Source organism: Drosophila novamexicana, unplaced genomic scaffold (assembly GCF_003285875.2).
Source record: "Drosophila novamexicana strain 15010-1031.04,08,12 unplaced genomic scaffold, DnovRS2.1 tig00004549-arrow-arrow-pilon, whole genome shotgun sequence".
Classification (NCBI taxonomy): Eukaryota; Metazoa; Arthropoda; class Insecta; order Diptera; family Drosophilidae; genus Drosophila; species Drosophila novamexicana.
This window is the reverse complement of record NW_020825047.1, coordinates 1-27,014: the sequence shown is the minus strand read 5'-3', so window position 1 is coordinate 27,014 and position 27,014 is coordinate 1. Positions and strand designations below refer to the sequence as shown.

Genomic DNA, 27,014 nt, shown 5'->3' with positions numbered 1-27,014 from the left:
TTGATTTATGTATTGCGTATACGCAGCGTTGCTCACTTTTTTTTAATAGCCGCCACTCGCACCTGAGTCTCACACGCAGCTGAGCAATTACAACAACAACAATAACGACTTAATGGCGCCAACAACAACATCAAAACGTAAGCCAAGGCACAAAAAAGTAAAGAAACATTCTATAAAAGTGTAAGAGGAAAAGTAAGTCTATTAACGGCAATGACAAAGCACGCAAAAAGCTAATAGAATGACAGACCTGTAAAGTTCTGCTGAGTGTGTGTGTGTATGTGTGTGGAGAACGGAAAGGGAAATAGTAGTTTGGCAAGTCTATAAAAATGTATTAACTGCTCGACTAGGTGGCCAAAATAAAGTCATAAACACCAAAAGCAGAGCCTGCGAATGGCGTGGGGTGTGCGTTATATGATAATCATTGTGTGCGAGTGTGTTTGTGTGTGTGTCTGTGGGCGTGTGAATTGTGGGCGCGCCGCTAGCGAAAAAATGATGCACAGCTCTTCGAGCCGCTCTCAGGGGAGAGGGCTGAGTTTCTCCTGAGGCCGCAGCAAATCCATTAAACCCTTATGATGCATGAGCGCAAATAAAGTGAGTGAGTGAAAGGCGCCAGACAAAGTGTGAAGAGGGGGCAAAAATAAAGGGAGTGCTAGAAAAGTGCTAAAAAAATAAACAGAAGAAAACAAGGCAAACACAGGGAAAGGGCGTGGAAAACATATGCCAAGCAGACTTAGGTCGACACCAAAAAAAAAAAAAAGAAGAGACGGAGCAAAAATGGTGAAAACACGAAATAGAGGCGCAGGCCAAAACGTTAACTAAGCATAGGCCAAGCAGAGAGCAATGCAGAAGGGATGGCCAAAGAACGTAGGTGAGTCGGTATTTGCGGGGCTGGGAGGTGGGCGAGGTGTGAGGGGAGGTGTTGCGGGCAGGTTAAGAGGTTGCGGCCCGCAAAGTGAGCAAACACTTGAGCCAAGTGTTTGGCTGGTTAAGGCGATGAATGTGAGTGTATGTGGAATTGTAAGTGTGCGCCGGTGTGTTTGCGTGTGTGTGAGTGCATAACTGAATGTTAATTTTGCGAATGGGGCAAAGATAGTAAAAGTTCACTTAAGTGTGTGTGGAGCGGGGTAAACAGCAAAAGCACTAAACAATGGGCGTAAAGTAGATAAATAATAATAAGCACAATACAAGTAGATTAAAAATGAGAACTGAGATAAATGCGTACAAGACCAGACAAAGTCTTTCTCTTTCTACCTCTCCATTACTCTCTATCTACCGACCATCTATGTATCTCTCAGTTTTCTTAAATTGTCTAATGAATTAAAACATTCATTAAATGCTCTTGAGATACTCAAAGACTGTCTTTTAACTGCCTAAAGCATGGGATAGGCCCTAAAAGTTGTTTATGATTTCATATAATGGGCTGTGAACGGCATGTTAATATGTTAACTATCACGAAATTTTTACATAAATGAAATAAACTAAAAATCAATACAAACTTGTGCAGTTAAATGTTCTCTAAACATGTTTAGATCAAAACTATTGTACATTTATTATTAGCTTTAAGGGAACAATAAAGATTTTACTGGAGGCTTCTTGTTCTCCGTAAGGATGCGTATAGATATATGGAAGAGACGTAAAATGCATAGTACCCTTGGTATTAATTGGCAAGTTATTCAATGAACTTGGGATTTTTTGAAATATATAAGAATATCAACAAAATATCTATATAATTATCATCTTTTGTTCATAAAAAGGCTCAGCTTAAAGATTTTTTCATATTTATTCCGTATTTCCATCGCTTAAATATGCGCTTTTTCCATACATATATATTTCTGTCTAATGTTCTGTCCATATGCACATGTGATTTCCAACTGACAGTCTTCGCTATCATACTCTCGGCACAATTGTCCCCAACAATTTCTCAATTGTTTCTCATCTCATCGGATTTTCGCTTTCAATTTCATATATTCGATACGCTGATACAGAGAGCATTACATAAAACATGGTCTTATCCTGTTTTGCTTTGCCCAAACTCAAAACCGAATCCTTTGGCACAGTTGCATAAATAAGCAAGCCACACAGCACAGCATTCATACACACACACACACACACACTCAATACCTGAGTGCATTTTTAGCATTTCCTGTGGTCGCTTTGCAATACCCCAGACGAATAGTATATATTAGTATATATATGATGCACGTGTGTATAAGAATAAAAAAACACATTTCTGCATGCCAGGCAATGCTCGAAAGAGTCGGGCGGACAGACCCGCTGAGCAGCTCCAACAACAATAATAACAATTGTGTAGAAAGAATAACGTATACGCGACGTGGTACCAGCCAAAGGCGAACCGACTCGCGGCGACTCCCCACAGAAAAGAAGCGCCTGAATTTTCTGAAGTGGAAAGTCGGCATGCAACGATTTTGCCATACCCTGTAAACTAAATTTGAAATAGGAATTTACTCTGCAAATTTTAGCAAAATAAAATAACACAATTTAACATTTAAATGAAATTTAGTTACAATTTCAATATTTAAAATGTTAAAACAAATACATAGTTTCTTGCAAATAGTTGAATAAAAGACTGTTTAATTGGTTTTGAGATAGTTTTAGAAAAATTATTGTATATAAAAGTATTTCGCAAAAATAAAATGATTTAAATATGATTTTAAATATGTCGTCTTGCATACAAGTATAGCTGCCGTACTTATAAAACAGGAACTTAATGTTACAATGTCTGTTAACATTTGTGGTATACCCTTAATACAACGAGAGTAAGGCCAACTAACAAAACAGGGAACAGGCTCAACTTTTGGTGGTGCTTACACAGCACAGAAGGAAGAAAGTTTAAATCAACTTGTGGGAATTTAGACAATTTTATAAACATGTACAAGACAGAAAAAAAAATACATATAAGGGTTTTCTTTTTCATTTTTTTTTATTTTTTTGGTGTGGGGTGTTAGGGAGTGTAAATGCATATAATACAAATTTAAAAGTAAACCAAGTCGCGTTGCGCTATCTGCGGATGCTTTTCGTGTGCTTCCCCTCGGTTATTGTTGTTGTTGGTCTTGTTGTTATTATTGCTGTAGTTGGTGTTTATGCAAATTCTCGCCCAGCGTCGTGTGTGTTGGGCCAGCGCCAAAAGAAGATACCACGAGAGTGTACGAGTACGTGCATTATATATATTCATGAATGTATGAATATCTCGCCTGTATAAACAGCGCGTAACTGAATAATAATAACAAGAAGCGGCAGCAGCAGTAGGTGTCTGAAAATGGAACGGAAAAAAAGGACAGACACAAAAAAAAAGAAAATATGAAAACAAAAATTGTCGCCAGCTTAAAATGGTTAAAAGTTTTTACCTCAGTTAAGGTAAAAGAAACCCATTTGCGGCTTTCGCTTTAAAAAGAAAACTTTTGCAATGAGCACCGTGTGTTCTTAATATGTTTATGTTGTAGGGCTTCCTCTTTCTCGTTAAGGAAAAGTTGTGACTGTCTGTTGTCTGATGAAAGCAAACATATGTTTTATATTTTATTTAAGCACACAGACAAAGAAGCTGCTGCTTCCATCCAGTTTGCGCCTAGACTTGAAATATACTAAGCAATTTATGTGCCTTTATTTTACACGGACCGCATCTCTTTTTGTGCCTTGGAGGAGTTTTGAGATCTTAAAGAGCAGTTGCCTTGCTGAATATGTTTCTATGGCAAGTCCTGAGATATTTTTAACAAATATGCATCAAGATGTGTCCACTCGACTTAGTCAAGCTTAAATATGAACGGAGTATTTCAATGACATTTACTTAACAATATTCTCATGTATATTCATTACAACTCTTTAGAAAAGTCGACTTTTTTTCAACTATGCTTCAAAGTCTTGAATCTAGTCTTTGCCTTGAGATCTTGTGCTCAAGTAAAATTTTAGCATGCTGTTTTCTCATTTCTTCATAAGCCACTTAGCTCAACTGCTTCAATTTAGTTGACCTGTTCTATCTGATTTTCTCAAAAGTTTACTCTGCATCTCTCTTGCCTTAGTTTATCAGACGACCCTTGCGTCCATCAATGTCAAGCACTGTCCACTTGCAACTCGTTGGCTGCAAAATATAAAAAAAATAATGTAGAAAAAACTGGAGAAAACAAATCCCAAACATATTGTACTTTTCATTTTCTAGTTCTGCTTACAGCTCACCCACACCCTGACGCCCCACAGGTCAGCCGTTTTCATTTGCTGTTGACGCTTGCCCCCTGACACAGCACAGCTCCCGTTACCCGCAGCGCCCCTCTATTAACCCCCCTGGGCTGTCATTCTGGTGCACATTGAAGCGTGAAACTTGTGCGCTTGTCACAAAAATGCTTCCTGTCAGATTTCGTTCGTTGCGGTCGCTCCATTACAAGGAAGCTGCAGGCAGGATGACGACGACAAGGACGACAGGGACGACATCGACACGCGCATATAAATTACGAAACAGTCCGAGGGGCAACCAGCCATAGAATCGAGTTACTTGACCAACCGACCAACTCAGCCAACTGATTGCACTGCCACTTGCCGCGTTGCTACGCGTTGCATTAGCATTTGCCCCCCACATCACCTGCCCCCATTTCCACGCCCCCTGTGGCAGCTGCTGCTGCCACTTGTCTCATTTCGTATACGAACTGCACCGGAAAGTACGCTGCAGCAGCTGCCAGAGTGAAACGGAACGCCACGAATAACTCACTTTCCTATTGCTCTATTTTTTCGCGCTCTTGTTTTTACAATTAAATAAGCTGCACAGTGGGGACAGTTGTATAACTATATTACATATCGCTAAATTAAGTTTATGACATTAATATTCAAGGCAAAATTGAGAACACAATTATTTTTATGATAAACTTAGATCTACTTGGATTTATCTGTTGGAACAGTTTAATAGTTCAAAAGGCTAAAGGCAGAACTGATTAGAGAATTGTATAAAGTATAATAAACAAATTTGTGATTCAATTAAAACAAAAGTAATTCCCAGAACCAACCAAAGTCAAAAATATTATCAACATAAAATTTATTTCTTGTAAGCTTCCATGCGTTTCTGTATTTCTTCAACTTTATTTAATTTATAAATTCCTCAGATAATTTTGTTGAGACTAGTGGAAAAGAAGTTTGAAAATCATTTAAGGTAAAATTTTGGTATCTTATTGATTGTTTGAAAACTTTAATTTGAAATAAGAGCTTTAAGATATAGAATTGCCCTGAATTTAGTATCCAAAAGACGTATATTAGATATGTTTGTTCTGAGTTAGTTTCTTTTTTCTTTAACACGAGAAGAATTTAGAAAATCACAAACTTGAAAATATATATGTGCTATATTTCCATACTTTATTTGAATTAATTTCTTTCAATAGCACTCAATAATGAGTAATTTCTTCAGTTAATTTAAGTTATAAATATATTGAAGTAATACTTGATAAATGGATAACATGGTAATCTTCAATCCTAGTTGAGAGAGCTTTGGACCCGCTTAACAGATTTTGCTTGAACTAAGTCTGGGGGAAAACACGTTTGTTTGATTTCTAAACAAATGATATATCGAATATGTAACCGAATTTTGATATATAACGCATTTCGCAATTCAATCGAAGTCTCTTTGTTTTAAGCATTATTCTGAGCATTGTATCCACAGTCTCCCAGATGACAGTCTCGAATGCATTTTGTTTTGCTTTGGCATATGCTATTTTCATAGTTCATTAGCGGACCTTTTCTCTCAGTCTCTCTCTCTCTCTCTCTTTCTCACAGTCTTTTTCTCTTGCAATGGCAAACACAGCTGCCATCAGACATTAGAAAAATATTTGCAATTTGTTTGTTTTTCTTTAGCAATTTTCACGTCCCGACAGTCCTGCATTCGCCAGTGAAGTTTACCCAATCTGACATCGGCTGCTGCTTCTGCTGCTGCTGCTGCTTCTTCCTTTACTTGCTCAAGACCTTTTATTTTTAGGTCTGCTGCACTTCGTGAGCACAACCAGGGCAACTCCTTTAAGATCTGCAGCAACTAATGACTTTAAATGTATAAAGATAAGTAGCATCACGGCAGCCAAAACGACAGACACAAAAGACGATGCCAAAAAAGGGGGGTAGGCAGGAGCATATGCGCACAGCAACAAATACAACAACGACAGAGGAAAGGTGCTGTCCCCTCCCTCTCTGCCCTTGCCATTGCAAACGACGACAAGAGAAATTTTCTGTGCACAAGAACTTTGAAGCAGCGGCAGTTGCTTCAGCTCCAGCTAAACCCATACTCCTCTCCGCGCCGTTGCCCTTCTGCCCAACTTGTTTAAAATAAACGACAGCTAATAATGCGCACAACAAGGCAGCAGCGCGCAAAAGTTGACTAAAGTTAGTAAAAGCTGCAGCAGGCAAAGCTACTTGTACTTGAATACCCTTTTCTTGGCAGAGCAATAGAGCCTGCTTTGCTTAAAGAGAAAATCTACAAAGCAGACAATGCCAATAATTAAATATCCTTGACTTACAAATATTTCAAGCCAGAATCTGATACATAATTTAAGCTTTTGTAAGCATATGAAATCTTAACTGGGATTCAATATAAAAGATCAAGAGCTTTTCACGCTTAAAGAAACTTTCTGCTGAAGTACATTGACAGCATTGGTGGATAAAATCCATGTTTAGGCTTCGATAGAGATGTCAGCTATCAGCTTTAAAGCTTTGAAAGTACATTAAAGCTTTCAGCTCGAAATATATTTAAGCTTTTTAACAAACGAGTGATAATGATTGAATTGAATTTTGATATAAATAATATATTATTAATATTGGTTAAAACATATGTCAGTTAAAATCACCAGCTTCACAGCTTTCAAAGCTTCTTAAAGCTTAAATTACGATTTAGTGTATTGGGGCCACGAAAAGGAAAAGATCCTGTTTGCTTTATATGATTTATTGTGCTGAGGAAATAAAAGTAGCGTCAAAATTTATTTAAGCTTTATTAAATAAATATTCTTAGAGCTACTTAGTATAAACGATAAGCTAGTAAAAACCGAAATATGTTAGTAAATATTGCACAAGCTGAAAACAGAGCATAGCGTCAGCCAGTCTTGAAAATGGTATCTTTTGTTCTTGTCCTTTTTGGTTGGTTTGCTGTTTTTGGGGGCGTGGCATGCCTTTAATTGGCACACATGACTCGAAAGCGCGCGTGACACAGTTGCCGTTGCCGTTGCTTAGCGAAGAGGGAGGCGAGCAGGAGACTGGGTTGGGATGTGGACACAAACTTTCGCTCATATGCATAGACACATTCGCATGTTGTCGGCGCTTCGGGTGTTGGGTACGTACATGTCCCTTGGAATGGCTCCCCGGTTGATCTTTGGCATTGTAGGCGTTTGTGTAGTCGAGCAAACGCCTTATGCAAATCGCTTGATGTGTGCGCGGGCACGCGGCCCAACACGGGACAACAGGGGGCATTAGGGCAGGACCCAAACAATGCCAAAGGCTCAAGTGTTAAGGGTCGCAGCTTAAGTTTAATTAAACGCGGGCAAGTGATTTATTTGATTGCCATAAAGCTTGCCATGGCCACTTGTATAGTTTTTGTGGGTTCAAAACCTCAGAGCTATAATAAATAATATTAGAATCGTAAATGCAAGTCTTAAAGTCGAGCCTTTAATCAATATTTGAGAAAACTGGTTGATGGAGAACTTTTGGAGCAATATGTATTGGAATTTTCGATTGTTTTTAATTTATTTAATTCAATTTCTCTTTTCAATTTTAATTTTAATTTCCCTTTACGCGATCAACTTTTCTCTCTTTTGAATATGCCCAACTATATTTAAATTTTGAATTTTATATATTTAAAAAAGTATTTATATATATTATTTAGTGTTCCAACTGTAAGGTTATTATGCAATTTCATGCTTACTTTTGCGACTTTCCCAACACTGGCAGCTCTAGTTTACTTCAAAAACTTTTGCCTTTTGCCCAAGTTGCACTCGCATGAGTAATGAGCGTGTTCATTTCACGTTTTTGCACTTAAAAATGCAGTCAGGCATGCAAAGAAAGAGTAAGAGTAAGAGTAAAAGTGTGAGAGAGAAAGATAGCGAGAGAGAGAGAGAGAGAGGGAGAAAGAGGGAGAGAGAGGGAGAGGGAGATGCAGCGTAAGAGCGTGGCGACCCAGAGAGCCGCATAAATAATAATATCTGTCAGCCAACTTGAAGCTACTTTTCTTTGTCTGCTTTACGCCTGATTCGCTACGCAACTTTGGCTAGGTAATTTCTCAGTGGGCGAAGGAGTAGCTGGGGCAGGGGCAAGTCAGTTGCACGGACTTGAGCCGCAGTCGAGTGCACAAAAGTATGCAACAGTCTGTGGCAGCGGCATGCACAATATGTTCAACGCGAACGAGCCCAAACGAGACGCTGGCGTAAAAAGCCAGTCAGCCACTAAAGAGCTAAGCACAAAATAACGCCTCCGGTTGTCTGACTAGTAAATACCCTGTACTCAGTTGCGTTTCCTTATCGCTTTCTTTTTGTGTAAGCGATAGAAGGTATACAAAAGTCGTCTTTCTCCGTGTATACTTTTCCAGAATCTATATAAAACATTTTGGGTATCTCGCACTTATGAAATTCGAGCTTTGCTCAACAAAAGGAGTTTAAGAATCGATATTTATCAATTTCTGGCATAAAAAGGCAGAGTTATCGACAGTTTAAGATATACTTGATGTGAATTTCTTATACAAGAACATAGCTAGAAAATTTCTTGGAATAAACGACAGACAAACGAGACAGACACAAAGACAGGTATATGAAGCCCCCATTTAAAATGGGAACAGGGTATACTAAAAAGTCGGCACTCACACACACATATACATTTGCAGCCATACACACGATTGGGTTTGACCTCCATTGCCTTTAAGACGCATCCGGCTTTCACCCACTTTTTAGAGCTCCTGGCTCTGCTCTTCTCCTGACTTGTCACTTGCACTCGGCGCTGACAGTTGGCCAGCAGCTTTCAGACTTTTAGCTTTCAGCTCGCTGCTCGCTCTTTTTTTTTAGCTGGATTTTTTTTTTTTTTTTTTTGTATTTCTGCCTCTGACAGTTGCATTTATTTATGCCGCAGTAGCTAAGCGAGCAACTGCTGACCTCCAGCAGCATCCACTTTAAGTAGCTGCCAGCAAAGTTGAAGCTTTAGTTGAGCTTTTGTGGTTTTCGCCTGCCGCAAACATTTTTCATTAATAACCATGCACAAATTTTTGACTATCAAAATGATGTTGGCCAACTCCACACACCCGCAGCCCCTCAAGCATAATATGAAATCTCTATAAAAGTTTTAACCCCAAGGCATGTGTGTCTGTGTAGATGTGTGTATGTGTGTGCAGTAAAATATGTAATTATCCATAAATTATGTTTTCTCTTCAAATTAGGTTAGCTTACCACAGAGCAAGCTACGCATCCCCTAATCCAAATCCGAACAACGCATACATCTCCCCTTATCCCCTTCTTTTAACTCCGCCCCACCTCTCCTCCTGCTGGCTAGTTAACAAATTTTGTACATTTTTGGTTTTTGAAATTTACGTTGCTAATAATTATTTTTCGGTTTTGGTATTTACACTAATTTGTAAAGGTAGCTGAGTGTTCGATGGGTGGCCTGAAGGGGGGCTCAGTGAGAGTTGTTGAGCGTCGTTGTGTGTGTGTATGTGTGTATGTGTGTGGGTGTATTTAGGTGCACTTTACATTATTTGTTCGCTTAGCGATTTTGTGTAAAGAGTTTACGCCCACGGCATTTAATATTTAACTTTCTTTTTCAGTGCATTCAGCATAATAATTCAGTTGAAATATTCGCCTATTGTAAAATGGGCTTGTAATAGATAATTACAATAATAAGATGAATAAAATTAATGAATTCAAAGCAATAAAAAAGTTTCTATTTGTAAGATACGAAATTTAAATACACTAGCTAAAGGAAAACACATGTATTCAAGACCCAACTCTGTTACTCAGCTTCTTAAGCTCATGGGATCTATCCTATGTCAGCTATATTATGTAATTGTTCGTTCTGCTCTGATGTATATATATATATATATATATATATATATATATATTGGCTGTAACATATAAAACATTTATCCCACAATTAAAAGTTGCAGACAAATCATTATCGCCTTAACCATTTTAACCTAGCCGGACCGAATATATACTAAATTTATATATACACAATGGGGAGATGTGTACTTATGTTAAATGCGTAATACATCTGCAAAAAGATTATTTTATAATTTATGTTCATCTAATACAAATGCATTAAGAAGTACTTTTCTTCAAGATACATGCCAAATTTGGTGACTCTAGGTCTTAAAACGGGGCAAGTTATCGATTATCGGAAACAAACTCGTAATGATGCTGATAAATTGATGCTGATCAAGAATATATATATATTTTATGGCGTTGAAGATGTTTGCTCCTGTCTGTTACATACATTTGCACAAATACATGATACCATTTTTACCCATTTTTATTGGCATCAGGGTAGGCAAATTGTAGGCCATGGTATGAAAATGGGTTCAGTTTCTTTTCATATAATTTTGCTAACAGACATTTCTGAAAATAAGTACGAGTATTACGTTCTGCCTGATATTGAGCCAACAAAAAAATCCCAATTACGAAATATCTAATTTAAAAATATTCTACCCACGAAATTATGCGCATGGTCTAAAATAAAAATGTTTTCTCAGGATTTACTTAAAGCCATATGAACCCTATAAATTGCATATACTTAAAAGTAAAAATAAAAAATGTGTAAGAATTGGCCATATCGAGTTATTGAACCGATTCTTGAGACCACTTGAGCCAAACAGCTGCAGCAGCAGTTGACTTCATTGAGAATTTTCATTGATTGCCACTTTACTAACGATTTCCATTGGCTTGGAAAATGTGTTAAGGAAAATCGTACGATAACAATACAAATTATAAATAACGATTTATCATGAGCTGCAGCTGCAATTTACCCCAAGTTGAAGCTGCATTTGCCAATTGCACACGTGGATACCCCGGCGCCAGGCAGTCACATACGTCGTGCGGCATGTGTATGTGTGTGTGGGAGAGTACTTCACCTGGGCAATTGCAATGCCTGGAGTGAAGCTGTGCCTGCAGGTACTTGAGGGGCTCGATAAAAATCCCTCGCAACATAAAGCGAAATAAATTGCCAGTGGCAGCAGAGCTGCCCGATGTGCCCGACTGTCTCTGCCTGACTGACTGTAACTGAGACAGTTTTTGCAAAAATCAGTTGCAGATAAATGTATATGTGTACAGTGAACAATCTCTAGAGCGGACAACAGTCATTCAGGATGCTTGGTAAGGGAAATAAAAAATTAACCACCTATAGATATAATAAATTGATAAGATATTCTTATTCAAATCAAGTATACATAACTACACATAACTAGTAAATTCGACGTGCGAACAAGAAGACTGTCCTTTTGTGGAGCTTTCACTGTATGCGTTTATTTTGTACTTATTTAATGCGTGCATATATATAAGCATATATGCTACAATTCCTTTAGTTAGCCTTTAAAGCGCTGCCAATAACCCGAGACAAGAAAATCTATTTTTTCCGTTTTCGGCTTTTGGGTCAAAACTGCCGTCAATTCTTTGCCGGAAGTTTTGTTGTTGTTGTTGTTTCTACTTTTTACAAGAACTATAAACAAACTGAAACTGTAACTGAATTGTATCTTTCTGGTATTTTGGCGCTGGCCACTGGGGGGAAACTGGTGCGAAATATTATTTAAATTGCGCATACGCCGAATTGGACGTTGCCGTAGCAAAACTCTCAGACGCCGTCTAAAAACTCGAAATAAACTCGGCACATTTACCGCTAATCGCTTCCCCACAGACGCATTAACAATTTATCTTGTGTTATTTTATGCGAAAACTTTCGACTAACTGAACGCCCCAATATCGCCCACCGAGAAAAACTCCCGCCCGTCCGCCCGCTCGTTCGCTCGTTGCGGGGGCGCACTTCGAATTGAAAATCGTGCAAATTGTTGGAAAAATATCAACGCATGGCACATTATTTCAGCGAACGCTTCGATTCAACTGGGAAATGTTAGCGAATGGCAACTGGCTTCGAGATGCTGCATGGCTCTTTGCACGTGTGTGATATGTGTGTGCGTGGGTGTGTTTGTGCCTAGCTGGATCATTTGAGCAGCGCCAGGGTACTAGTGTGTAAGAGAACCAGCCTGTAATAGATATAGATATAGATATAGATATAGATATAGATATAGATATAGATATAGATATAGATATAGATATACATATAGATATAGATATAGATATAGATATAGATATAGATATAGATATAGATATAGATATAGATATAGATATAGATATAGATATAGATATAGATATAGATATAGATATAGATATAGATATAGATATAGATATAGATATAGATATAGATATAGATATAGATATAGATATAGATATAGATATAGATATAGATATAGATATAGATATAGATATAGATATAGATATAGATATAGATATAGATATAGATAAATGAGAGAGTTCTCAGTTGAGAGTGATTGACGTGTTTTACTTGTGCTCCAAGATTTTTATATATTTTTGCGCTTTTATCCTGCTTTTTATTTCAAAATTTTGCATTTTTCGGTGCTTTATTTAAGAAGCTTTAATAAACTGTGCAAAGTGTTATCTGTTGTGCAGCGTAAGTCTGTTAATTATTACATTTTATAAAACGCGGCATCAGCTCCGTGTTGTTGTTATTGCCTGTTTTGATTCTTTTGCTTTGGTGCTCCCCTGTGCATACACTTGTTTGTGCGTGTGTTCGCTGCATACTTTCTGCTTGTGCATCGCGCTCTCGCAAACTTTTTCTATTGCTTTTTGCTCCAAACAATTTGTTTGTGTATTTACTTGCTCTATCTTGTGCACCGTTTTCGTTTTGCTCTGTGCTCTCGCAATTGCATACGCATTAAATAATTATGTTGTGCTGTAAGAAACCGTGCACGTTCAAGCAGGCTGATGATTCTGCACTGCCGCAATTTGTTAATTGCTGGCTGTGTGAGAATATGATGCATGCTAAATGTGCAGGTCTCACTGGGCGTGATTGCGACAAGATCGCTGCTATTGCCAAGAAGGGCTGTGGTGGCTTGCGTTGGTCGTGCCCAGAATGCATCGACAAGCAAATTGATTTCTCTAGAATGTATAATTCTGTGAGAAGTCAATTCTTAAAATTAAATAATGTGGCTAAGCAGCTCTCGAGTAATTTTGACTCGAGTTTCGAGTTGCTTGGCAAATATAAATTTGAGTCCCCAACCAATCGCCGGTTGGAGCCTCAACTTTTGCAATTGCCCTCTACGTCTGTTCAGACACCTACTACTTTCTTGTCCCTTCCTAGCAACTTGGAGGTATCTCCAATGTTGTCTTTATCGCCTTCTCCAAGCGACTGTCCAAGTACCCCTGTTTCAACCCCTGTACTAGTCCCAGTAGAGCCCGTACCTGATCCCGTCCCAATTAATCAAACTGCCTCAGCCCCATCAGCTCCTGGCCGCAAAGGTAGACCTGCGCGCAATCATGCCCAGATTGTTAAAAACAATCATTGTGCCTCGCTAGCTCCCCCAACCCCTGTATTACCTACAGCCCCACCAGCGCCTACTTTAACGGTAGTTGCCCCTCGTAGGCAAGTCTTTGTGTCTCGACTTTCGTCGGACACCACTTGTGAGTCATTGGCAGCCTATATTGCTAGCAAATCTTCTGCTAGCGTGTCAATAACTAAATTTAATTTCTCCACCCCTCGTGAAATATCATCATTCAAAATAAATGTTTCACATGATATGTTCCCAATCATTTGTGATCCCAAATTTTGGCCTCCACACATGATTGTTCACGAGTTCAAGCCTAAAAAGCGTAACCAGCCTGTCACCCTTCCAGTCCCTTCAATACAGGGTACCATTTCTGCCCCAAAAAACTAGCTTCATCTTCTGACCAAATCTTTATTCATTATCAGAATGTTAGAGGTCTTATTTCAAAACTTAAAAATCTTTTCATGGCCAGCACTTCCTTCAATTCGGATATAATAGCATTTTCAGAAACATGGTTGAACTCAACCATATCTGATTTTGAGATTTTATCAAATAACTTTATTTTGTATAGAAATGATCGGCCGACTCGAGGTGGTGGGGTGTTAATTGCCGTTAAAGCCACTCTCCAGTCTGAACTTTTCTGTTTTAGTACGCCTACTGACGCTGAGATTGTCTGAGTTAAGGTGTCTTTTCCTACACGGAATGTCTATGTAACATGCTCTTATGTCCCACCTTCTTCTGATATTCAAGTTTATATGAAACATATTACTTGTATTAAAGAAGTTTCTTCACACGTGCGTGATAGTGACCTATTTATGGTGTTTATGGTGATTTTAATTTGCCCAACATCTCTTGGTCATTATTTACTGCCAAAAATTATCTAGTGCCCTCAGCACAGCACGATTTTATAGACTGCATGCTTGATCTTTCGTTGTTTCAAATCAATTCAATTTCTAATCATTTGATTAGAACACTTGACCTTGTATTTGTTAACGACTACCTTATTTCTAATGTGTCTAGGTCCCCTCCTTTATCTCTTCCTGAGGATGTCTATCATCCAACTTTAGAGATTGCAATGCTAAATTGTAATCCTCTCATTTCGTGCTCATCAGCCAATAAGCCCCGCTATTGCTTTCGCAAAGGAAATTATTCTTTGCTGAATCAGCTTATTTATTCAACCGATTGGTCTTTCTTATATGACTCAGTTGATATGAATACAGCTATTAATTTTTTTTACATCACCCTAATCTCCCTCTTAGATGTGTGTATTCCTAAGTCAATTCCTTCGACTACTTTTTCAAAACCACCCTGGTTTACTACCAGATTATCACATCTAAAAAATGTAAAATCCAAATATTTTAAAAAGTTTAAAAAGTCTGGTTCGTGTACAGACTTGGCTAAATATTCCATAGCCAAGTCGAACTTCTTTCTTCTTAATTCTCAATGCTATGAGAATTATCTAATACGTTGTAAAAGACAATTTTCCCGAAATCCGAGACAGTTTTATAATTTTGTAAACTTGAAGCGTAAATCTTCAAGTTTGCCATCTTCTTTTTTTCTTGGCTTGGATAAAGCTAGCAATGACACTGATTCTGCTAACCTGTTTGCTAATTTTTTCCAATCAACTTACTCTTCAGTCTGTCCTAATACTAATGCTTACCCTTATACTATTTCTTCCGCAAGTTATATACCTCCTCTAATTATTTCACACTCCTCTCTCCTATTAGCTATAAACTCTTTAAAGTCTTCTTACTCTCCTGGGCCGGACAATATTCCTAGTTGTCTTCTCAAGGAGTGTAGTTCTTCCCTTCTTTATCCATTGCTAAAGCTTTTTAATCTATCCCTTGAAACTTCTGTCTTTCCATCTCTTTGGAAAGAATCTTATATCATTCCTCTTCACAAGAAAGGTGGGAAGTCTGATATACAAAATTACAGGGGCATTGCAAAACTGTCCGCTATTCCTAAATTATTTGAAAAAATAATCACTTCGAATTTGCAGCATTTCTGCAAATCAGTTGTTTCCCCTGTTCAACACGGATTCGTAAAGAATCGGTCAACTACGACCAATCTGCTTGAGTTTACTTCCTTGGTAAACGATGCTTTCCTTTCGAAAATGCAAACTGATGTCATTTACACTGACTTCAGTAAGGCGTTTGACTCTGTGCACCATGACATTTTACTTTTTAAACTTGACCGAATAGGTTTCCCCCTGTCTCTTCTGCTTTGGATTAATTCTTATTTAAAAGGTAGGACCCAAAGAGTAATGCTGAGGCTGACTGGCTCCTCTAAACGGGTTCACGTTACTTCTGGTGTTCCTCAAGGTAGTCATCTTGGACCTTTACTCTTTACCCTTTTTATAAATGATCTCCCCTCTGTCATATCACATGCCCGTGTACTCATGTATGCGGACGATGTCAAACTTTTTCTATCATACACTAATCCCCTACATCATTCTCGTCTACAAGACGATTTGAACGCTATGCAACTATGGTGTTCGGCCAATCAATTGCATCTAAACTGTTCAAAGTGTATGTTTATGACTTTTAATCGTACTACACCTTATCTTGTCAGTTATACAATCGACAATATCCCTTTGCAACGTATACTAACAGTTAAGGATCTAGGCGTAATTTTTGATTCTAAACTCTGTTTCAATCTTCACATAGATACCATCGTTAATGAGGCAAAAGGTGTACTTGGATTCATTAAACGATGGTCTAAAGAGTTTAACGATCCTTTTATAACAAAACTTCTGTACATCTCTCTTGTTCGCCCTATCCTTGAATACTGCTCTTGCATTTGGTCTCCACAGTATAACAACAGCCAGGATCGTATTGAATCTGTTCAGAAGCAATTTCTGCTTTTTGCCTTACGAGGTTTAAATTGGGACCCTAATCTTCGGTTGCCATCCTACTCCAGCAGACTGCTTCTTCTCAACCTTCCGTCGTTAACCAACCGTAGGACAATTCTCGGTGTTGTCCTTCTACATAAGTTGATTATTGGCGACATAGATTCTCCTTTTCTGCTAGGGCGTCTTCAATTCTCTGTTCCGGCTAGACCAACCAGAAATTATCGCCCCTTTTTACTATCTACGTGCACAACAGACTACGCTATGCACAATCCTTTTCGCGTGCTATGTAAAAATTATAATAGTTTGCATCACGTTTTCTCTACCGAACTGTCTCTACCCCTAATAAAATCGTTGCTTTCAGGATACCTTCGGGAAGTCGCTGACCATTCCCAGCTATGAGCAGGGGCATAGCTTGCCGGACAGGCTGAAAAATTTTCCCCCACCGGGTCGGTGATTTCCCATTACTTTTCTCTCTGTCCTATCTACTTAACACTCTTTATCTAACTTACATTGCTTTACTTTATTAACAATTCTTCTTACTTTCATTTTTCCTATTTATTGTATTTTCTTTATTAATATAGCAAATTAAGATTATTTTAATGCTACTTGAAAACACTTTTTTCCTACTTACAACCTTCTGCTTAGATGTAGGCTCTAATAGCGTCACTGACAAAATTAGCTGTGAAAAGGGGCATAGCTGGCCGGACTGGCAAATAAAACACCTCCATCGGTCGGTGATGCTATTTAGAAAATAGTATCCTTTAAATAGGCTTTTAGCATAAAATTCTATTGTATATCCTATTGAATAATGAGGAAGACACTCGTTTTGTCGACCATTAATAAATAAATAAATAAATAAAATATGCAAATCTAAATATAGATATAGATATAGATATAGATATAGATATAGATATAGATATAGATATAGATATAGATATAGATATAGATATAGATATAGATATAGATATAGATATAGATATAGATATAGATATAGATATAGATATAGATATAGATATAGATATAGATATAGATATAGATATAGATATAGATATAGATATAGATATAGATATAGATATAGATATAGATATAGATATATAGATATAGATATAGATATAGATATAGATATAGATATAGATATAGATATAGATATATTTAGATATAGATATAGATATAGATATATATATAGATATAGATATAGATATAGATATAGATATAGATATAGATATAGATATAGATATAGATATAGATATAGATACATAAATTTTCAGCATTTTGTATTCTCATATTATTTTTGGTGAATAAGAACGAGTTTAAAAATTGATTATGTTGACGATGTTTTTGCACTCTTTGATATAATTTATTCCCCTATTTTCTTTTCTTCCCAAACCTTTTTGTTTTGTTTTCGTATCTTGCGCCTTCCTAAGTTACCGCTGCTTCTTCTCTAATAAGCCCTTTTTTCACTTCAATTTTCAATTTCAACACCTTACTACTAGTTAAACTAGCTGGCAACTCAATCACCGAGGATTTCCACTTGTTGCCAATTATCCAATTCATTTTCATGAGCATTAAATTGATTATAATTATTCAATGGGAAAAGCGCCCAAAATCATTTGTTGCCTTTAGCTAAAATTTTATCGTAACGTGCTGTTTGGCAATTTAAGTTTACCCAAAACCCTCTCACACTTGTTAATTTAAACCAATTTGACATCATTCGGGAAAGTGTGGAAAACTTAAATGTCGCCCTCATTGACCCAACACACAATCCATTCCAATTAAACATGAGAGCACATAAAGTTTAGGCAAAAACCAAAAAACCCCAAAGCCCCAAAGACCATAATCTTTATGTTGACCCCGCCCAAAAAGGCCATGTGCGAGAATTACAAAATTAACCCAAGAGAACTGACCAAGGCCGCTCAAGAAAAAGGAGGAGAAGATGAAGATGAAGAAAAAGCAGCAGCAGATTTTTGGTCTATAACAAAAGCGGACCCATTGCTGTGGGTCAACAAAATGAGCTGCCCATTTCATGGAGAACTCAAGAGCTGAGCCAAATGCAAATTTCAAAGTTAATCATGGTGAAATTATATGGTATATGTGTGTGGGCCAGTGAGAATAGAGAAATAGCCCTCGCCCAAAAAAAAAATCCCTTTCACATTGTTCATTTGTCAAACTCAAAGAAGGCAACAACAGCTGTTCGAGCCAGCCTTTTGCCCGGGTTTGTCAAATGAGATTAAAATAAGCTTCGTTCGTCAATCGACTTGGTTATCCCCACAGTTGCACACATGACAATGGAACCATTTCGTCGCCCGACTTACTCCAACTGAAACTAACCACCCCGCCCCCCTTCCCGCCTGCTATCCACCAATGCTCCATCTAATAGCCGCAGCAAATTTATAGCAATTGTGCACTAAAAGGGTTTTTATCCACGCACAACAGCTTGACCAATAAAGCAACTAAGCGCATTTGTGCCACCGCCCCACAAGCCCAACCCCTAGACTCGAACCCTCCTCCTACAGCCCCTTTTATACGCTCAGCTTTGGCAGTGTCGGGCAGCAACAGAGGGAATATGTTAGGGGCCTGTGCAGTAGCTCAGTTTATTGCCAAATTGAGTTCTGTGTATGTGCGAGTTATCAAAAGAGCGGGAAGAGGCGTGTTAGTGTTAGGGGTTGTGTGTGGGGCGCCGAGTGCGGGAGCCTGGCTGCTTTGTTAGCCGCTGGACAGAATGTTGTCAACAACAGCTGCACAATTGAGATAAACTTCAATTTTCGTAAATTGTTTAGTTTATTGAAAAATGCGACAACTTGAAGGCTGCTGTCAGCGTAACCCGCACGCCCTGACACACTCCTTCCCACTCACTCTATCCATTTCTCACGCTCTCGCTCTCACTCTCTCTCTCTCTCACTCTCTCTCCGTCCCTCCCTTGCTGCCACTACATTAAGCGCTTTGAATTTTAATTCAATTTGACTTTAGTTTAGTTTTCAATGCGCTGCTTCGACTCGAATTTATTGGCACATTTTATTTTACGAATTTATTGAAACGCTTTTCATTTTGGGTCCTTCGGAATGGAAATTGGATGCGAGCTTGTGATGTGTGCCTGATGGCCAGTTAAAAGCTCGGTTTATGTGCCCCCTACATGGTCACACACCCACACACACCCTACATTTTAGCGTCTGGTCAAAACAAGTAGAACATTTTTTTTTTCATTTTCTTGCAACTCAAGCGTAGTTAATTTTAAGTGGATTGCTACAGCTTTCGACAGTTGTTGCAGTTTTTAAACAATTTTTTTTGGCATAGTGTTTGTTAAATGCATTTAACTACAGGCGACATTTCCCAGGTGTGCCCTGATCCATAAGCCTATTTGATAAGCTTAAGAGACGTTTCTGAATGAACTGAATGATTGATTTGGAATGTTTCTCACAGGAAAAAAGTTGAATAGTTCGCTTTACTGAAAGTCTCATCCGATAATACATAATTTCGAATGTACCTTTAAGTCAAACCGGAAATATCGCACTGCTCTGTCGTAACCATTCCGCTAGCTAAGTGGTCGGGATATCTTAATTTATTTATATTATTAATAGTCATTTCTTTAATAGCATAAAACAGCTGGCTAGGCATGAACGTTGCTGTTTAAAATCCCATGCTTTTAATTGGGTTAGTTAGGTTTTCTAAAACTCTTAAATAAAATTAAAAGTAGTGTTAATAATAATAACAATAATATTAATAATAGTAAACTTAAAAATAATTATGATAATGATAATGATAATGATAATGATAATGATAATGATAATGATAATGATAATGATAATGATAATGATAATGATAATGATAATGATAATGATAATGATAATGATAATGATAATGATAATGATAATGATAATGATAATGATAATGATAATGATAATGATAATGATAATGATAATGATAATGATAATGATAATGATAATGATAATGATAATGATAATGATAATGATAATGATAATGATAATGATAATGATAATGATAATGATAATGATAATGATAATGATAATGATAATGATAATGATAATGATAATGATAATGATAATGATAATGATAATGATAATGATAATGATAATGATAATGATATGATAATGATAATGATAATGATAATGATAATGATAATGATAATGATAATGATAATGATAATGATAATGATAATGATAATGATAATGATAATGATAATGATAATGATAATGATAATGATAATGATAATGATAATGATAATGAATAACAATAACTTTTATTATTATTATTATTTTTATTATTATTATTATTATGATATATTATTTTTATGATATATAATATATATAGTATAATAATAACAATATACAAATTTACATGTATTTCCTTTATCCCAAGTATAATGTAAAACAAAATATCTTTCTCCTTGGACTGTTTAGATTTGGGTTTTAATCAAACTTTCTAGAAATGGGCAATTGACTTACATCGAACTGTATTTTTTGATAACTTTATTCATGTTATTTTTAACTTTCAACTCATATAAAGAAGTGCAGCAATTTGGGCAGCTGCTTCAATTCGAGACACATTTTGCAAGCACACAAAAAAACACATAAACACTCTTGCCTGTGTGTGTGTGTGTGTGTGTGTGGGGCAGCAAAAACAGTTTCAGCAGTCGGCCCATTCAGCTGCATTATAGCCAAGACAGCTTAATTGCAGACTTGTGTGTATTTGGGTGTGTAGATGTATGTGAGGCCAGCTAAACTAGCTAAAAAGGGGAATAAACAAGTGTACTAGCAAGCCCCTGGTAACAGGGGTAGACTAAGAAAATTCATTATTTATTTTGCGCCTTAGATCAGCGCAAAACGGGTTAGTGCCAAATGCTGCACAGCAGCCACTTGCCATGTAACTAAGACACACACACATACATTGGCTGTCTGAAGATGGCAATACCTTAACCACACAACCCCCTGCGACCCCCCTGGCAGCCACGTCTGGTGCGGTTTGGCGCTTGTTAATTTTACAGTGGAAATTGCTTTGCTATTTACAGTGCACTCGGGCAAAGGCGCATTACAGACACGCCGCTAGCACGCTCTTACCAAACTGTCTCTCTCTTTCACACACTATCTCTCTCCCTCTCTCTCTCTTTCTCTCTCTCTCTCTCTCTCTCTCTCTCTCTCTCTCTCTCTCTCTCTCTCTCTCTCTCTCTCTCTCTCTCTCTCTCTCTCTCTCTCTCTCTCTCTCTCTCTCTGCCGCACTCTGGGCAAAGTCGCTGGTTGTGTTTGTTTAGTGCTATTTGCGCTGCATTTTCCATCGACAGCTGCTCAACATTTTCACGTAACGTCTGCCGCTTGATTGTATTTGCCCACAAACTACAGCAACACCCGCTCGCCACCTCAATGTCGCCCGCCCCCTGCACCGCTTACGCAACAGCTAGCTATTTCCCTGCTGCACATAAAAGTGTACCCTCTTTGGGCTAATCAAGAGCGCCACTTTGTTTGATGGCCGCCAGAAAGTATGCTTTGGCATATTTTGTAACTTGCTTATCGCTAAACTAATTTGTTTTTCCCCCTAATCGACGAAGTTGGGGGCAGCATGCACACTCCCTAGCCGACAGACTGTTACATTACCATTCGTTCATTTTTTTTTTTGTGGTCGTCTTTTTATCAACTTTGCGGTGCGTTTCATTACCCAGACGACAACAACAACAAAATGACTATAAAACAATGCAGCATAAAAAGTAAAAAACCTCCAATACCCAAACCTAGTTGTTGCCCTTCACGCCCAACCACCTCTAGTCGTTGCCCCCACCCTGCTAACAAGCAAAAGTACTCTACGAGCGAATAAAACAAAGTAACTATAATAAATGTTTGCAAATAAATTTTGAGCTCCTATTTTGTTTTTTTTTTCGACTGCTGCTGCTGGTGCTTCTTCTTTTTTGCTGGTTTTTATTTTTTGGCATAAAAAAAAAAAGAGAGAAAAAGTTTAAGCACTTTGCTTTACTTCTCATTGGATTTCCACTGGCAGCTGTATAAGAAAATATGTTTTATGTTGTGGAATTTGTAAATTTTGTGACTGATGAATTTGAGAGAGAAAGAGAGAGGGAGACAGAGTGAGTGAAAGGGGGAGAGCGAGATGGATTGAAGAGAAAGACATGATGCAGGGGCATTAATAGCGACTAGTCCTTGGGAAAAGTGAACATATATCAGCTCTTAACGATGCTTTGTATAATTTGTGCGCGAGTCTTTATCTGAGAAACTAAATTTAGATATATGAGTAGACATATTAGAAAGTTAAAGTAGGGTAAGTGTCAGATGAAAGTTATATGTATTTATGAATCTTTCAGTTCTATTTAAAGAAATTGTTCAAAAATTCTAAACAATGTTGCTTGCAGTATAATTTAGGATATTTAAACATAAAAATACTTTGGTCTATTTTACTGCATTTCCCCTACATAGATGAATTTCCACATTGATATAATAAAAAGTATCTGAAGCCCCTAATCATTATTTTTAAGACAGAAAATATACTTTTCGGAACTTCCAAAATTATAGAAAAAATAAAACAAAAAACATAATACTTAAGATATTTCTCACTTAGTTCGAATAATCCATATATCGGGAAGGAATGGGAGAGTTAGATATTCATATTTTTCAGGGAAAATAAATTCAAGAAAACTGGTTGCTAAATTGTGCGGCTTATGCAAGTTGGTAATGGAAGAACTTTAGGTAGTAAATGGAACTATCCTGACGATTAAATGCAACTTACCTGCTTTCTTTCGTGCAAAGAGCTTAGTAATTGGCAGCTTGATAAAAGCCAAATGAAGAAGGAAAAGAACAAGACTCTTAAACTTATCTGCAAGAAACAAGTCAATTGTTATAAAAAGTACTAGCACTTTAGTGTAGATAATAACTCAAGCTGGCAGTTCACATTAAATCTAAGAAAAAGGAAAATATAAATTTGAAAAAAACAATGCATGTCACCACGTGCCAGATGGGAGCCGGGCCGCGGGCTCCTCCAGAGTTACTTTTCACTTTCCAATCAGAACCACAGATACAAATTGTGTGTGAGTGTGTTTGGTGTGCTGAACTCTCAAGCGCATTTTCAGCTTAAAGGATTTACATTGAATACTGAATGTTGATACTTCATGTGAGTTTAGTTTTCAGTTGGGTCGCGGACAGTCGCTGCCTGGAAACAAAGCTGGCAACGAGATTCTTCGATTTCCATAAGTGAATTTTTGGGCCCAGCCACCCAACCGAGTTGCACGAGTCATGCGGCATGTGGCACGCTAAGAAGCCAGCTCGTTGGCGCGGAGCGTGGCATTACACCAGGGCGCCGTCATATGTATGCGAAAAGCCGTTGCCATATCATTGGGCAAAATGGTGTCATGTACGGTATGTGAGAATCGTGTTGTACAATTTCATGGCTTCGATTTTGCCAATTCCAAATGTAGACTCAACCAAGAGGGAGCAGACCCTAATCCTTCGTGTCTCCCCACCTCAAATGTAGGGGCGGCTTTAAGGCTCGGTTCGTGACTGCGAATGATGGAATTGAAGTTTTACCATTCGGCAGCAGATTTTCCTTTGTGCGTATTTGGTTTGCTAATGGGCAACATTTGGATTTTCAAATCAGTCGGAAAATGCACTGTGAGGTTTTCACTCTTTTTCTTCTCTTATTGTCTTCTCTTATTTCGCCAGCGTATGCTAAGCTTGTGCAGCTTAAGCCAATGATTTAGGAGTTGAGTTGAGTTCGGTTCAATGGAGGCTTCTGACTGGCTACGATGATCAAATTTATTAAACATTGAGCCAAGTAATGTAAATTTTGATAGTTCTTAGAAAGATGTAAAATTAACAATATTTTTTCATTTTTTCAATTAGAAAAAATTGCTGGTTTTTAATTGGAATAATTTGCGAACTTACAACTAATTGTTTTATTTACATGCAGGCAAATATTTTTCATTTTAAAACTATTTGAAATAGTTTAAAATGTAAAATGTTGATGTTAAACAAATGTATAATTCTAATGTAAGCCAAATAGTCAAATCTTATATGTAATATTTGAATTTCTTCGTTTATGCAAAAATAATTCAAATTAAACAGAACTTATTTTATAGATAAATTACATTTTATTTTATAACAAACAAATTTCAATAAGAATTTTTAGAATTTACATATATTTTACCAATAATTATATACTTCCAAGACTTAATACTTCCATTTAAGTACAACCAGCTAAATCCGTAAAAATTACTAATAATTTCTGCTATATTCGTATGCTTTCAGCTGAGGAGCACTCATGTAAACACAATCTGTTGGCAGCATTTAAGTAAATGGCAGCTGGGAAAATCGAAATCGTATAAGGAAAAACTCCGACAACAAAAAAAATAGAGAAAGGAAGACGAATAAACTTTCCGCTTAACGACATAAAGTGGAAGTTAGTGCCATCAGGAAATGAATATGCAAAAAAGGGCAAAAAGGATATGAAAAATGCAAATAACCAAATCGAGTTGCATGCGGAATTCACAATTCTGCTAACCTCAAACGTATTTACACGAGGCAACCCAATACGAATACGTATGTGAGGCACTGTACAGCGAACGGCTAATTGTGGCTGTGGCAATTGGAGCAAAGCACAAAACGGAATTTGACAAAAGCGATTGCAAAAATCATATGAAAATATGCATTAAATGCAACCGCAAAATAGAAAAGCGACCAGCAAAAAAATAGAAAAAAATATTCAAAGAAAAAAAAGGAAATTGCGATTGCGGGCAGCAAAAAAAGAATACATTTACAACAACAAAAAAATAGTAAACTAAAACAGGAGCTTGCAAATGTAAAAATTGATTTCTGCGGTTTCAACAAACGGATATTGTTCGCATATATGGCTGCAAATCGTTGTGGCTAAAAGCGAGTGGCGCGGCCAAAAAAGTAGAAACAAACTACAGTTAAACAACAAATTCACTTATAAATAAATAAATAATCAACGCTTAATCTGTTAAACGCATTTAAAAGCATGCAGCTGACGGGGATAAAAGCGTGCAAGGTTTTCATCATTTGCATTGCCTGCCTCACAACACTGCCAGGTGAGTGAACAGTGTGACCAGCTCTCTACACAAACAATTAACTACACCCTAAAATCATATTCTGTTATTCTGGTTCTCTGGGTCACGATTTTTTTTTTGTGGTTTCATAATATTGTGGTCAAGCCTTTCTGGCCTTAGAACTGCACACAGTTTGTTCGCTTTGGCCAAACCAACTGGTACGCCCGCTGGCAAATTGAAAAACCACAGCAAATGTCATAAACAACCTCAAACTTCTGTGTTTGTGCACAACTGCAACATGTCATCAATTATTAAAAACCACAAATTAATCATCGTTGCAAAATGACAATGGGAATGGAATGGAACTTCAATTAAAGTGCCAGATAATGTATTTTTTATAAAGCTAAATAGAGTAGCACAATTTTTACATTGAAAACTATTTAATAAAGAGATCAGGTTGGGATATTAGAAACTTCTGAATAATGACTTTAAATAAGCCAAAATCGAACGTCCATTAGGATTTAAGGTTCAATCAGTATATTTTATGCCTATTCAGGGACTTCAATATGAACAATAAAACTTCTTGGCTATGAAATCGTGCTCAAATATAATTTTTTAACCGTTTTTTCTTAAAACCTATTACAGCTTTACGCTAACTTCTTTATTATTCAAATCCTTTTGGCTTATTACATTTGTAATGCTCAGGTATTTGCCTCACTCACCATTTGCCCCACATTAGTCAATGCTTTTATAATAATTTTGTTTGATTTCGATTGCTTTTCGTGTCGCTTATGAATTTCCAACATTGAAAGCTCTTTTGTTCAGCTGGGCTCAGTTCTTTATTCTGTTCGCCATTCATAAAAATATTCATTATTATTTTACAGCACTTTCTTTTTTTTTTCTGGTATTGCAATTTGGTGCTCTGTGCGTGCTTTTTTTTGTCTGCCACGCCCCGCGCCTGCTGCTGCTACGCCTTTCACTTGAGTTCATTTCAGTTCCAGTTTTTCAGCTTTTCCGCTATCATCGTCGCCGTCTGACACTTTAGGCAAAATGGCGGCAATGAGTTGTCGCTTTGTCTGCATTTCCGGTAGCTTTAATAACGTTTTATATTTCCGCTGGGCAGCTACGCTTTTTAACGACAGACTTTTGGGTATTATGAGTATAAATATATATGGCCTCAGTTGCCAAGGCGCCTCCTTCATAGGAATCTATTCTAGGAGCATTCCTTCAAGCGATTCTTTATTAAAAAGCTGAAAAGTCGTTACATAAAGCATTGAACTTGAATGCCGTCTATTAATGCTTCGTCAACAACAAGTGTACCTTTAGTGGAGGGCACGGCTGTAGGCAATTCACCTAAGCGACTTCCGTTTCCGGTCTAGGCCAATACCATACAACAGCTTGATTTTGACTCTGTTGTGACTTGGCTGACATGCGGCCATATGACGTGCCAGCAAGTTGGTCATATTTTTAGGCAGCCTACACACACCCACACACACACTCCCCCATGCACACAGCCACACACACACACACACACACACACACACACACACACATAGCAAAGCATAGCAAAGCATAGCAACGATGCTTGTTTT

General features: G+C 37.4%; 1 long non-coding RNA gene across 1 annotated transcript in view; it reads left to right on the top strand.

The window, feature by feature from the left end:
- LOC115769249 overlaps positions 1 to 25,106 on the top strand; it is a 44,455-nt gene extending 19,349 nt beyond the window's left edge. Inside the window, exon 3 of the long non-coding RNA XR_004018727.1 lies at positions 24,665 to 25,106. This is a non-coding gene — a long non-coding RNA (uncharacterized LOC115769249). The remainder of the gene's footprint in view (positions 1 to 24,664) is intronic.
- Positions 25,107 to 27,014: the final 1,908 nt, after the last annotated feature.